The sequence below is a fragment of the Peromyscus leucopus genome, chromosome 9, assembly GCF_004664715.2.
Source record: "Peromyscus leucopus breed LL Stock chromosome 9, UCI_PerLeu_2.1, whole genome shotgun sequence".
Classification (NCBI taxonomy): Eukaryota; Metazoa; Chordata; class Mammalia; order Rodentia; family Cricetidae; genus Peromyscus; species Peromyscus leucopus.
The window spans coordinates 58,903,235-58,915,860 of record NC_051070.1 but is presented as its reverse complement, the minus strand read 5'-3'; the positions used below and the strand labels follow the sequence as shown (position 1 = coordinate 58,915,860).

General features: G+C 45.2%; 1 protein-coding gene and 1 long non-coding RNA gene across 4 annotated transcripts in view; one reads left to right on the top strand and one right to left on the bottom strand.

Annotated features, from left to right (window-relative positions):
• Msra (methionine sulfoxide reductase A) overlaps window positions 1–12,626 on the bottom strand; it is a 327,825-nt gene that overhangs the window by 114,743 nt on the left and 200,456 nt on the right. The window lies entirely within an intron of this gene.
• On the top strand, window positions 6,784–7,726 carry LOC119088516. The gene is made up of 2 exons (XR_005092170.1): window positions 6,784–7,232; window positions 7,383–7,726. It is a non-coding gene; the product is annotated as an uncharacterized LOC119088516 (long non-coding RNA).

Below are 12,626 nucleotides of genomic sequence, written 5' to 3'. Positions count from 1 at the left end.
ATAGTCTGGGGAGAGCTCTGAACTTAAGGTTCAGCAGGTCAGAGGGTTCACTTGCAGGTGAGCTTTCTCATTTTAGTTCTGTCTGGTAGCAAGGAAGACAGAAACTCCACTTTACAAACCAGCCAAGATACACATAAGTTAGATTCACCCAGGGCCACACACCTACTGAATATCTGTTTCACAACCTAAACGCATGTGCCTGCCAACTCCATATCCAAGGGCCATTCACTATGTCAAAGGAGAGTGAGCAAGATGAACATAAGGAAGCTTAGCCCAGAAAAGGAGTAAAGTCTCTCATTCTCTCTAATTTTTTATTATGTAAATTTCTCTTTTATTATAGGAGCAATGTTTATGAATAATGCTAAGCCAAGAAGATGTAAGAAATGGAAGAGAAGTAACAAGGAGGAAATAGAATCACACAGTGCAATGAAGGTTTGAGAGAATGTCACTTACAATAACCACAGAACATGCCATCAGATGGCTGTCCCATTCATTACATTACTTCTTCACTCGGTTCCTATCTTTGGGCTTTTACACGGACTCCTATGTTAGCCACAAATGTAAATATTTCCCCAAACTTCAGAGGCATCTCAAGTCACAGTTGAATAACTGGAATTTCTGGATCAACATTTACAAATATTGAAAGATTTCTTGGTGCCCAGAGCCAAACTCCTCCTCAGTAAAGCTGACCACATTTTCTTTCCCTGTGAGCAGCATGAAGGCCGGTCTCACTCGCTATTATGGTCTTTTTAATCCATAGCTTTCATAGCCAGAGGAGAGGGTTCTGCTCAGCTGGAGTGGGCTCATTATTACTAAACACTGAATTCCATGTTGATTGGACAATTTAGTTTCTTCTTTAATGTTGGTTATGTTCTTTTTACAATGAGCTACTAGTGGCTAATATATTAAAATTTATTATTAATCAATCCATACAATTTTACTCAGATACCATAGTCATAGAATTTAGCATCTAAGCAGATTATTTATTTATTTGTTGTTTTCCCCATAGTCGTGTGCATGCGGTGAGCGTGTTTTCCCGTGCATGGGTACAGATGTGTGGGTACACCTGCATACTGAGGCCTGAAGCTGATGTTTGGAATCATCCTGAACCCTTTTCTGCCTTGGTCACTGAAGCAGGATCTCACAATCAAACCCAGAGATTGCCAATGTCAACCTTGCTACTCAGCCTTCCCCGGGGATCCCCGTCTCCACCTCCAGAGGCTGGAACTACAGGTGGGCCACCATGACACTTACACAGTTCTGGGGATCTGAACTCTGGACTCACACTTGCAGCAAGCACTGTAACCCCTGAGCCTTTCCCTGTTCTCCCGAGTAGACTCTATGCTAACAAACATAAAAGGAATGGTCATGGAGAGCTTAGAAGATGCAGCGTGTATAACGGTGGTTATGGCAAACACTTCTTGTCTATTATACATCTGATTTAATCATTTGAAATGCCAAAATGAGTCATTGAACTACTAAAGTGAGTCAGTGACTTGATAATATGAAAAGCATTAATGGGCCAGGGGGAGGACTCAGTGGTAAAGTGCCTGCCTCACAAACGTAAGAGCTAGTATCCACTTAGAAGTGAGTACATGTTTGTCCTTCTGAGTCTGGGTTCCCTTACTCAGGATGATCTTTTCTAGTTCCATCCATTTGCCTGTAAATTTCATGATATCATTGTTTTTTTGTTTTCTTTTTTTTTTTTTTTTTTTTTTTTTTTTTTTTTTTTTTTTTTTTGGTTTTTCAAGACAGGGTTTCTCTGTGTAGCTTTGTGCCTTTCCTGGCGCTCACTTGGTAGCCCAGGCTGGCCTCGAACTCATGTTTTCTTTTTTTAAAAAAAAAAACAAAAACTGCTGAGTAGTACTCCATTGTGTATATGTGCCACATTTTCTTTATCCATTCTTCAGCTGAGGGGCATCTTGGTTGTTTCTAGGTTCTGGCTATTACAAATGATGCTGATATGAACATAGTTGAGCATGTGTCCTTGTGGTAAGATTGAACATTCCTTGGGTGTATGCCCAAGAGTGGTATAGCTGGGTCTTGAGGAAGATTGATTCCCAGTTCTCTGAGAAACCGCCATACTGATTTCCAGAGTGGCTGTACAAGTTTGCATTCTCACCAACAGTGGAGGAGGTTCCCTTTGCTCCACATCCTCTCCATCATAAACTGTCTTCAATGTTTTTGATCTTAGCCATTCTGACAGGTATAAGATAGTATCAGAGTCATTTTGATAGTCATTTGATGACTAAGGATGTTGAGCAATTCCTTAAATGTCTTTCAGCCATTTGAAATTCTTCTGTTGAGAATTCTCTGTTAAGCTCTGTAGCCCATTTTTCAATTGGATTGTTCAGTATTTTGAAGTCTAGCTTTTTGAGTTCTTTATATATTTTGGAGATCAGCCCTCTGTCAGATGTGGGGTTGGTGAAGATTTTTTTCCCATTCTGTAGGCTGTCATTTTGTCTTATTGACTGTGTCCTTTGCTCTACAAAAGCTTCTCAGTTTCAGGAGGTCCCATTTATTAATTGTTGCTCTCAGTGTCTGGCCAGACTGCAGCCCATGGCTCCGGAGAGGCTAGCTGACAGGAAGGGGCCCTGGGAGGGACACAGGGATCGCCCAGTGAAGTAGAAGTGGATGGGATCTGCATGAGCGGGATGGGGATGGGGGAGCTGCAGAGGGCAAGGAATGGGGGGTGAGAACATAGGGAAATGGGAGGGTTGAGCTGGAGCAGGGACAGAGTGGGAGAGCAGGGAAGGAGATACTGTGATACATGAAGACATCATGGGAGTGGGAAGAGGCAGGGTGCTGGGGAAGCTCTCAGGAATCCACAGGGATGACCCCACCTTGGACTGCTGGCAGTGATCAAGGGGGTGCCTGGACTGGTCTACTCTGGTGACTGGTCTAGTGAATACTCTGTCATCATAGAGCCTTTATCCAGTGACTGATGGAGGTGGATGCAGGGATCCGCAGTGGGCGCCAAGAATCCAGTCGATGGGAAAGAGGAGGGATTCTGCGGGTGGGGGACGTCAAGATCATGATGGGAAGACTTGCAGAGATGACCGCCCACACTGGTGGAGACCCATGGACTGTGGACTAGTGGCTGTGGAGCCCCCATGGGACTGGACTAGGCCCTCTGGATGCGGGAGACAGTTTTTTAGCCTGAACTGTTTGGGGAACACCCGGGTGGGTTGGGGGGGGATCGGGATCCATCCCCGGTGCATGGGCAGGCTTATGGGAGCCCAGTGCCTGCCATGTGGCACCTTGTGCAGCCTTGGTGCGGCAGAGAGGGGCTTGGACCTGCCTCAGCTCCGTGTGCCATTTGCGTAAGAAACGCAAATATACTTGATTAAATGTTACCAGTTTGACGGCACAGAACAGTGGCAATCATGTGTGCGATCATATAGTATGTGTCTTTTTGGTGGCTGGCCTGTTTCACTTGGCATAATGTCCTTAGATCCATGTTCCTTTTGTCCCTCCCGTGTGTGTGTGTGTGTGTGTGTGTGTGTGTGTGTGTGTGTGTGTACGCGCACTCATGCATGCACACTGGCATGCATGTATGAACCATATTTTGTTTATCCATTCATCCGCCAGTGGACACTTGAGTTGCCTCTGCTGTTTAGCTTCTATGAACACAGGATATAGATACTGCTGATATTGCTGATGAGCAAGCTAAGATCTCTTCGCAAGTATTCTCACACAAGTCACACAGCTAGGAAGCAACAGGATCCAAACCCACCAAGCTTTAAAAGAAGGTGAATTATTTGCCCACCCAATGACCCCACGTGAAGATTTTAGAACAGAGGAACCCGAAGTCACCAGGAGAAAGCAAATGTCACACAAGCAATGACCCATATAAAAAGTCACACCTGTGTGGCCATGGACACCCAGGCTGACAACAAAATATTAGCTTCTTCTTCCATGATAGCAATGTGGGGTCAGGAAGAATTTTTTTTTTTATATATAGTGGAGGGGGGGAGTAGGTGTGTACATGCCAGGGGGCATGTGTGGAGGCCAGAGGGCCACTCTGTGGAGTTGGTCCTCTCCTTCTATACATAGGTGGGTCCCAGGGATCAGACTCAGGTCACCGTGTTTTCAGAGGAAGCTCCATCCTGTGGGGCATCTTGCTGGCCCAGGAAGGATTTTCAGTCCCTAGCAAACACTTCTAGCTATGATTTCCACCAACATTATTTGTAAAGAGACTTGAAGAAGCCTGGCCATTTAAAGGAAACTATCATTTAAGTTCAAGCCCCAATTTGCATTGGCAAACAGTCCAGAGGGTGCCCTGGCCAAGCTCACCTTTCAGTTTCTTTACTTTATGTCTCCAAAGCAAAAAGAACCTGTGTAAAAATACACACCGCAAATGATCAAAAGGATTCCGGGGACTCAGGAGCTTTATGGAAATGCTCCAGCTTGGCAGGGACGAGCTAAAGCGCTGAGCTAATTTCATTCCAGAGGCCAAACTGCAAACACTGTTTTGTGCTTCCGAGATAAAAAGGCCAGACTTAAAAATATTTCGAGCTGTGTCTTCACATTCCACCAGGCAAACAGCATGATGGGAGCAATGTGCAAACACGCTTGTTAGCAGTTCGCTGCAGCACAGCGGCTGGCTGCCTCCGCACTGCTGGACACAAGTATTTCGAGGGGGAAAAAAAGAGAAGGGCCAGGTGCTCTTTCTGAGCGTCCTGCTCCACTGCCTGGCCCTCCAGACCCAAAGGAAGGTCCGTGACCTCAGAGGAGTGGATAAGGGGCCACTATCCCCAGCAAAATGAGCAGGAAGAGATAATGAGGTGCCCCTGGACAAGGATAGTCAGATGCCACCCAGACTGAGCGGTTTCTAGGAGCTTGGGAAGTCGGGTAGCTGAGTAGCCTCTTGGCTACTTAGCAGCTATGTGGTCTCCAGAGTCTCCAGAAGCTCTGGTTTTTCCTCTGGCCTTTGGCTTTATCGTCTGCAAAATGAGAACATTAATAGCTTTGACTGCACAGGATTATACTCAAGATTAGTTCTGTACTAGATTTTCCCTAAGACCCACTCAGCCTTCATTAAGATAGGGGTCCTTGCAGATTCAACACTGTCCGCTAGCCTAGTGACACAGTGACACAGGACCACTGCCTTGCCCTCCTAAGTCCTATGTGATCCTCATGTCCCATGCTAAGTTGGACAGCTTCCTTGCAAAGGAGGGCAGCTATACAAACAGGTAAGCTGTGCAAACATATCACATATGACCACACAGAATACATCCACTTCAACTATATCAATAATAGCCTCTTTGGTATTGTTATGATTAGTGAATTATTGTTATTTCTTTTGTCTTTTCTTTTTTCTTTTTTTTTCTTTTGGTCTGGGGGTCTGTACTCTTACAATATTCTCCAGATAATTTCTAATAGTTCAAAAACTACAGACCTGGAGTGAACTCGTGAGCTCCTTAAGGGGCCAGCATGCTTTCCTGCACCAACACTTGCTGTCTCGGCAGACAGAGGCACAGGAAGCTCAGAGCCCCAAAGGAAGGTGCAAGCAGGTGAAAAGTTGGGGAGGAGAAGACGGGAAACAAAGGCCATTAGCTCTCTGTAAAGGCCTGTGATGAGAGAGTGAGGAGCAGATGGAGAATGGAGCCCTCATATTCTCTAGTAGTAATGATAATACAGACAGTAGCATATGTGCCAAGCTCTTGATACGAATGGCCCAACCTGACCCTCACAATACCACAAAGAATTCTTCCCATTCTTTGGAGGAGGAAACCAAGAAATGGAGAGATCTTTCCCAAGTACATCCGAAGTGAGGAGGACTGGATTTGGGTCCCGCTGAGATGGCTGAGGGAGGGAGGTGTGGGGACAGGGAAGATGACATACAGACGGGTCCCGTGTATCTTGGAATGTCGGAGAGTCACAGAAAGGCATGTTCCTTACGGCTGGAGAAGGCAGGGCTGAGTGTGAAGGAGGGGAAGGCATCCCCAATACGACAAAGGTCACAGAAAAGGCAGGGATTCCGGGGAGGGTAAAGGGAAACGGGCTTGAGTCTCTGTCCAGAGGAGCTCTTGCAGCCTTGTCATTGGTAAAGGTTCACAGCCATCCATTCCCTAGCTACCTACTACTGTCGAGAAGAGACGGGAACCCCTGCCCATGCCTTGCACGCTGCTTCTGAATCTGTGCCTGCCTTGCAGGACCACCGCCCCCTGGGTGGTTCTCAAGATGGATGTTACGATGCCCATTTGTTAGCGCTAGGAAAACCAAGGCTAAGCTCACAAGCAGAGGAGACAAGCAAGAACTTAGAGTCAACAATGCTCCCCCACCCTCTGTGCAGTGGTATGTGGAGCCCTGGTCTGGCCTCAGGACCCTCCAGGACGGGTGTGACCCCAGCCTCGTTTTCCACACCCTCCTGAATCCAAGGCCCCTTGCCGCCTGACCCCAGATCCCCCGTCCACAGTGCCTCTAAGCTGCAACGTGGACCTCTGCCCACTCCCAGTGCCTCATGATACCCAGCATTCTCCAGAACCATACAAAGTCGGGGACCACAGGAAGAGCTGGGACACAGGGGCAAGCACAGCCCTTGGTTGGGGTCCAGTGGATCCAGCTTGGCTCAGGGCCTAACTCCTCAGGCCCTCAGCAGAGCTGTGCCCCCTGAAGTCACTCAAAGGGTCTCTGTGAGGAGGAGAGCCGCATCCAGAACCCAGCCTACAGAAGGGGCTCAAATGAGGATTCCTCCCCAAACCCCATGACCAGCCTCTCCTGGACCCCCAGTCCGACAGGGTCAGCTCTCTGCAGGTAATACTTCCATGCTTACTGTCTTCAAGAATGTTCTGGTCTCCCCTCCAGGATACAGTGAGATCCTAGAGTGAAGAGACAATAACAGCCGCTCTTTCCTGCAGCTCCCGGGACAGAGCACAAGATTAAACACACGTGGATCAGAAGAGAACATGCGCTGAATTTTCCCACCGTTCATTTAGCCTTCATCCAGATGCAAGTCCATGAAGATCCCAACTCTGTCCACTAGCCTGATGGCACATGCTGGGCTTGAACCTACTGCCCCTAAGACACCGAATGAACCAGAACAACAATACCACCGTACAGATGGGCCAACAGGATATCTTATTTATCCATTGATTTATAAGCATGAATCAAATCCTACAAAGTCCCACATGCTGGGCCAAGTATTGAGGATTCAGTGATGACGGATGGTGATAGAGTAACAACCGGGACCCGCTGCCCCACGGGTATTGCCTCGCGTCGCAGTCTAGGTAAGGAACTGATCTTTTGAATGCAAAGATCAGATCTATTTTATTTACCCTGCAGGCTGAAGGAATGGGAGAAGTGAGCTACAGAGATTTTTTTTTTTCATTAAATAATAACCGTTCTTCAATATCCCGCATCCTTTCCCTGCCAACCAGATTCAGCTGAGCCATAGAACCAAATAAAAGAGCACAAAAAGACCCAGGTGTTTGAAGGGAGAAGACGGGCGAGAGGGTGGATGAATAATATTCCCCTTTCCCACCCGAGATTCAGAACACTACTTTTCTCCTGCTAATTAACTACAAGGAGGTAAGGTGTCAGCTCAATTTCATCTCTAGCTCCCGCCGATAGAAAATGCGATTTCTAACAATGTACTCATTATAAAAAAAAGTCCTAATACATCAAAATTGGATGCCCTGTGGAGTTCATTATAGGATCTGAGGAGCGTCTATGCTGCCATTTTATCTTGGCTTTCTTCCTTTTGTCTCATCCGTCACTTAAAGTGTCCAACGAAAAATGTAAGCTTTTAAAAAGCATCCTATTGATTGAAACGTGGGAGGAAAAAATCTGTTAGAGTGATTGTATTTTTTTTTTTTAAATCTGGGAGACATGGTGGGGAGTGTCAGAATCTGCTGGTGCCTATTTTATGTGGACATATCATCCTGAGATTATTCTCTCAGAGAACTACAATAACCACAGGTGGGTACTTGCTCAGGAAAATTCCCCAAGGTGGCAGTCAACTTTAACTTTTGGTGACCCTCGAGCTTTCTTACCACTGCCAAGGAAGGGTATGTGAAGGTAAAAGTTGGGTCCTAGTATGGGAATGGGCTGCTTACTTGTATCTGCGCGCAATACGCTGATCGCAGAGGCAGACATCACCAAGTGAGCTGGGTTCACAGGACAGTGAGCACATGAAGTGCTGATGTGTGGAGTAGCTGGTGTTCATTTTACAGATGTGCACCAGTGCCTCCCTGCCATGAAACAGATAGGCAGCGTAAGATATTAGCAGACAGTCTGGAGGCAGAGGCCTTTGGAGCCAAAAGAACAAATGCAAGCTTCACTGGATGATGGCCTGATAATAACACAGGTATTGCACACTGAGAAAACAGGACTCCTTTGAACCAATGAGATTAAACCCCTCAGTATGAAATGAGGCCACGTGTACCTGGTCACGAGTGGGCTGCACAAGGAAAGCGGTTCACAGCTACTACATCTGGGATTGCTTGTGGCAGCTTTTGGAGATTTATTTATTTTTATTTTATGTGTATGGATGTTTTGTTTACATGTATGTAAGTGTACTACTGTATGTGTGTGTGTGTGCCTGGTGTCCTTGTAGATCAGAAGAGGGTGCTAAATCTCTTGAAACCGGAGTTATGAGCTGCTATGAGGGTTCTGGGAACTGAACCCAGGTCCTCTACAAGAACAGCAAGTTCTGGTAACCATCTTTCCATCCCTTTGCAGCACCTTTTGAAACTCATCTTCACCCCTGCCCCTGATGAGAATTCCAACACAGGATACCTGGGGAGAGGCCTGGGCATTCTCATGACTTCCATGGATCCTTCTATTCAGAGCTGGAAAGGGAGGCAGGCATTTTGAACACATGGTGGTAAACAGTCTCAAAATTTTAAGGGTTTTGAAGGTCACCTGCATATTTTATCTCACCTCACTGTACCATTCACATAGGGCCCACACCACTTCACAAAAGTAGCTCATATCACTGCTGGACTATCCTAGGTGCTGAAAATTCTAACTTTACTGGATCAAAATCTACCTCCTTCTACACTGGGTCCAAGTTGTGCCTTTGAGAGACTATTTGTTCCTCCACAATGACTCTTCAGAAGGCTCAAGCCTCAAAGCATTGTGGGTTGCTAAATGGGCACTGACAAGGAGTCAGAAGCCATATACACCCCAGATTCAACTGCCAGAGAGTCACTTCCTTTGACCACAACTTTGACCACAAGTTGCTTGTCTGTGAAGTAGACACTTGTCTCATCCATCCTATAGTACTTACTGTGTTGGAAGCTCTCACCAACACACAGACGATGGAAAGCACTTTGGGAATGTACCTCCAGCAATCAAATCTGCCATTAGTTATTGAATTGCTATTACCACACACCAAGAGTGATGAGCCATGTCATAATGCAGCTTCATTCCTTCACCTCGGAACCATTCTGAGATTTAGGATCTGGGTTTGCACAGCTGTATTGGCAGGGTCAGCTCTTGGGTAGGTTTATCTGGGTAAGCTATTGAAAGTAGGTTTGCATAAAGTGTTTGTGCTCCTTGAGGACTAGAAGACAGCTAGAGTCCCTAATATCATGGTGACAAAAAGGTCTTGAAAACCAGTCTGGTACTTTTTCATACTCCTAAAAATAGCATTCTCACTTCGAATGACATGGGCAAGAAATGACATCTTATTGGAGGCTGCTATTATAACCCAGTAGCTGCTTGCACAGTATGGTCATGGGAGTTGCTTGAGGTCATCCAGAGAACTGCACACTCCTTTGCATCTGACTCACATGACATTTGCTTTTTAGGTCTGTGTGATGGTTGCATACTTTTCTAACTTACATGGTTCATTGTACACAAGCACCCCATGCAGAAAATATCCCGATATTCACAGGGCAAGAATGGTTCTGACTTATTTCAATGTCTAAAGTCATGAATGATAACATGCTCATACCCTAACTTGGGGGTGGGGGGATTTATCAGTGGTGCTAGAGACTGAACAGGAGTCCTTGTATATGCTCAGTTCTACTGAACTCCACCCCAGCCCCAATTTAACTACTTTTGAGAGAAATTTAACTAAAAGCCAAACCTTCAGATTTATTTGGAACATAGCTCCACATAGAAATACTATTGGTTGCCTGGGAAACTTTGGCTTTTTCCACCTGTTCAGGCCCAAGATACCTGTTGAACCGCGAGGCACACAAAGAAATCAACCAATATTGTTATCTCAAAACCATGCAAACCAGATAAGCAACCAAGGCTACAACTTTCTAAATGAATACAGTTTTTAGAAAGATGTAGCATATATATACATACATATAGATATACACATATATGTATATAGATACAGATATACACATATATGTGTATATGTATATATTATATATAGACATTCTGATATATTATACATATTATATTAAGATATATAAATATATTCTATATATGAATATATTCTAATATATTACATATTATATATTGGAATATTATATTAATAAATTCTGATATATTAATATAATCCTAATATATATATATATATATTAGGAATTCTTTAGAATATATGCATAGCCCAAAACAAGGCAATTCTAGGAGCTTAGATCACTGGAGTCTAATCAACTAATTAACTATTTTCAATGACCATGATATTACTTCCATAAACACTCCAGCTAAGGCTAGCCACTACATTATTGCACCAATGGCTTCCTACAAAGCCAAACTCAGCTGTAGCTAGGTTGATATTGGGAATCTTTTAACCTTGATTAGTAAGCTTTGATGACAGCCAGTAATTAATTTAGGACCCCAAAGACACGTCCTTGGGAGCAGACCAAATGGTTTCAACAATGAAGTGCTGGGAAGTTGTGCCAAGGACATCGGCATTGTAGTCAGAATGTGACTCAGATGAATTCCTCAGCCTTCCTGAGTCTTCGGTCCCTCAACCAGACAGCAGTTATAATAAAGATGCCAAAAGGGCATCAGGATTAACACACACACACACACACACACACACACACACACACACACACACTGGTTCTGTCAACTACAAATTAATTCCCAATACTTAATTTCTTCTACGCCAACCTAACAAAAGTGGGATTTAATGAAAAATAAGCCAAGAATCATGGCTCCACACATAGTACTTACTAGGCTATGAGAAACCCAAAGCCATGATTCACTGAGCCTGCTCTCAGGGAACTCATGAAAACAGTGATAGCATGAACTGGGCACTGTGGGAAAGGTACAGATAATTCTCCAAAGTTCATAGAGAGGGAGAAACAGAGAAGGTGCCAGAGAGAAAGAGCATCTAACAGGGGACTGGAAAGTGGTGTGTATCAGTTTTACTTGTGTTGCTATGACAAAACGCCATGACAGAAGCAGCACAAAGGCAGAGGGGTCCACTTTGGCCCACAATTGCAGAGGGGCATGATCTATGGTGGTTGGAAAGGCACAGTGGCAGGGACAGAGACAGGTGTCCATGGCATCCGTAGTCCCGCAGGAAAGCAAGAGAACAGGATGTGTGCCTGGGCTCTAAAGCCCTGAGGCCAGTCCAAGGTGAAGTACTTCCTCCAACAAAAGCTCCATCTCCTAAGGGTTCCATAACCCACCCAACAGTACCACCCGCTGGGGACCAAGCATGCCAATCCATGAGCCTTTTGACAGACATCTCACCTTAGAACCACAGAAAGATACAAGACAGACAGACAGAGCCAGAAGGAGGGAGCCTTGAATGACAAGTGAAAGCACATGACACAGAAAAGCGAGGCCACAGAATGGGAAGGGTGTCTTCAGCAGCTGATTCACACCAGTTTCTCTGTAACCATGGTGACCACCCACAGCACCTAGGTACCAGCTCTGTCTCATTTAATGCCAGCATTCTTCCTCCCGTGGCTGATGGCCACATTCACCAAGACAGTTGCCCTTTTCCCCACACTTTTAGATCAATTCTTTATCTTGCAATTGAATAATTTAACCAAATATCAATGTAGAGAAGAAAAAGAAACTAGAAAAGATACAGAGCTTTGTTTTTATTAAAATTAAGTTTAACTTTAGAAAAACTCAATCAAAGGAATTTTTTTAAAAAAAAGAAAAGACTCTCAAGTCAGGGATGGGCAAGACTACTCCAAAGCCTGGGGGAGACGGGTGTTAGGAGCTGAGAGAGAGAAATCAGCAGAGAATGTGTCAGATGGCAGAGAAGGCTTTGCAACCAGCTCGGTGTCGTCATGGCTATTTCTGTCACCCCGGGACCTCAGAGTCAATTAGGCTGGCCACAAAGCGGGCACAAAATGGACCCCTGTATCCAAAATGTCACCAAGGCCGGCAACTCTGATGTCCAGTAGGCATGCTAATGCCAGAAAGTATCTGGATACATGAATTTTGCAATTTTTGTCTGGGCAGATAGATACCCATTACAGAGATCACCAACATCCTACCTTAAAAGCACAGTAGGATACAAGACAGACAGACAGACAGAGCTAGAACGAGGGAGCCTTGGATGACAACTGATAATTAGGTCAGTATGACTTTGGAAACATGAATTTCCAGACATAGATAAACTGGTCCAGATGTCTGTGCCATGATCTCTGCCTTGGCCCCTTCTTCAAACTGCCAGTGCTCATACTTGCCCGATGCTCACACTTGCCTGATGCTTGCTGAAGAGATTGGGAGAGGGGACTGTTTGCAAA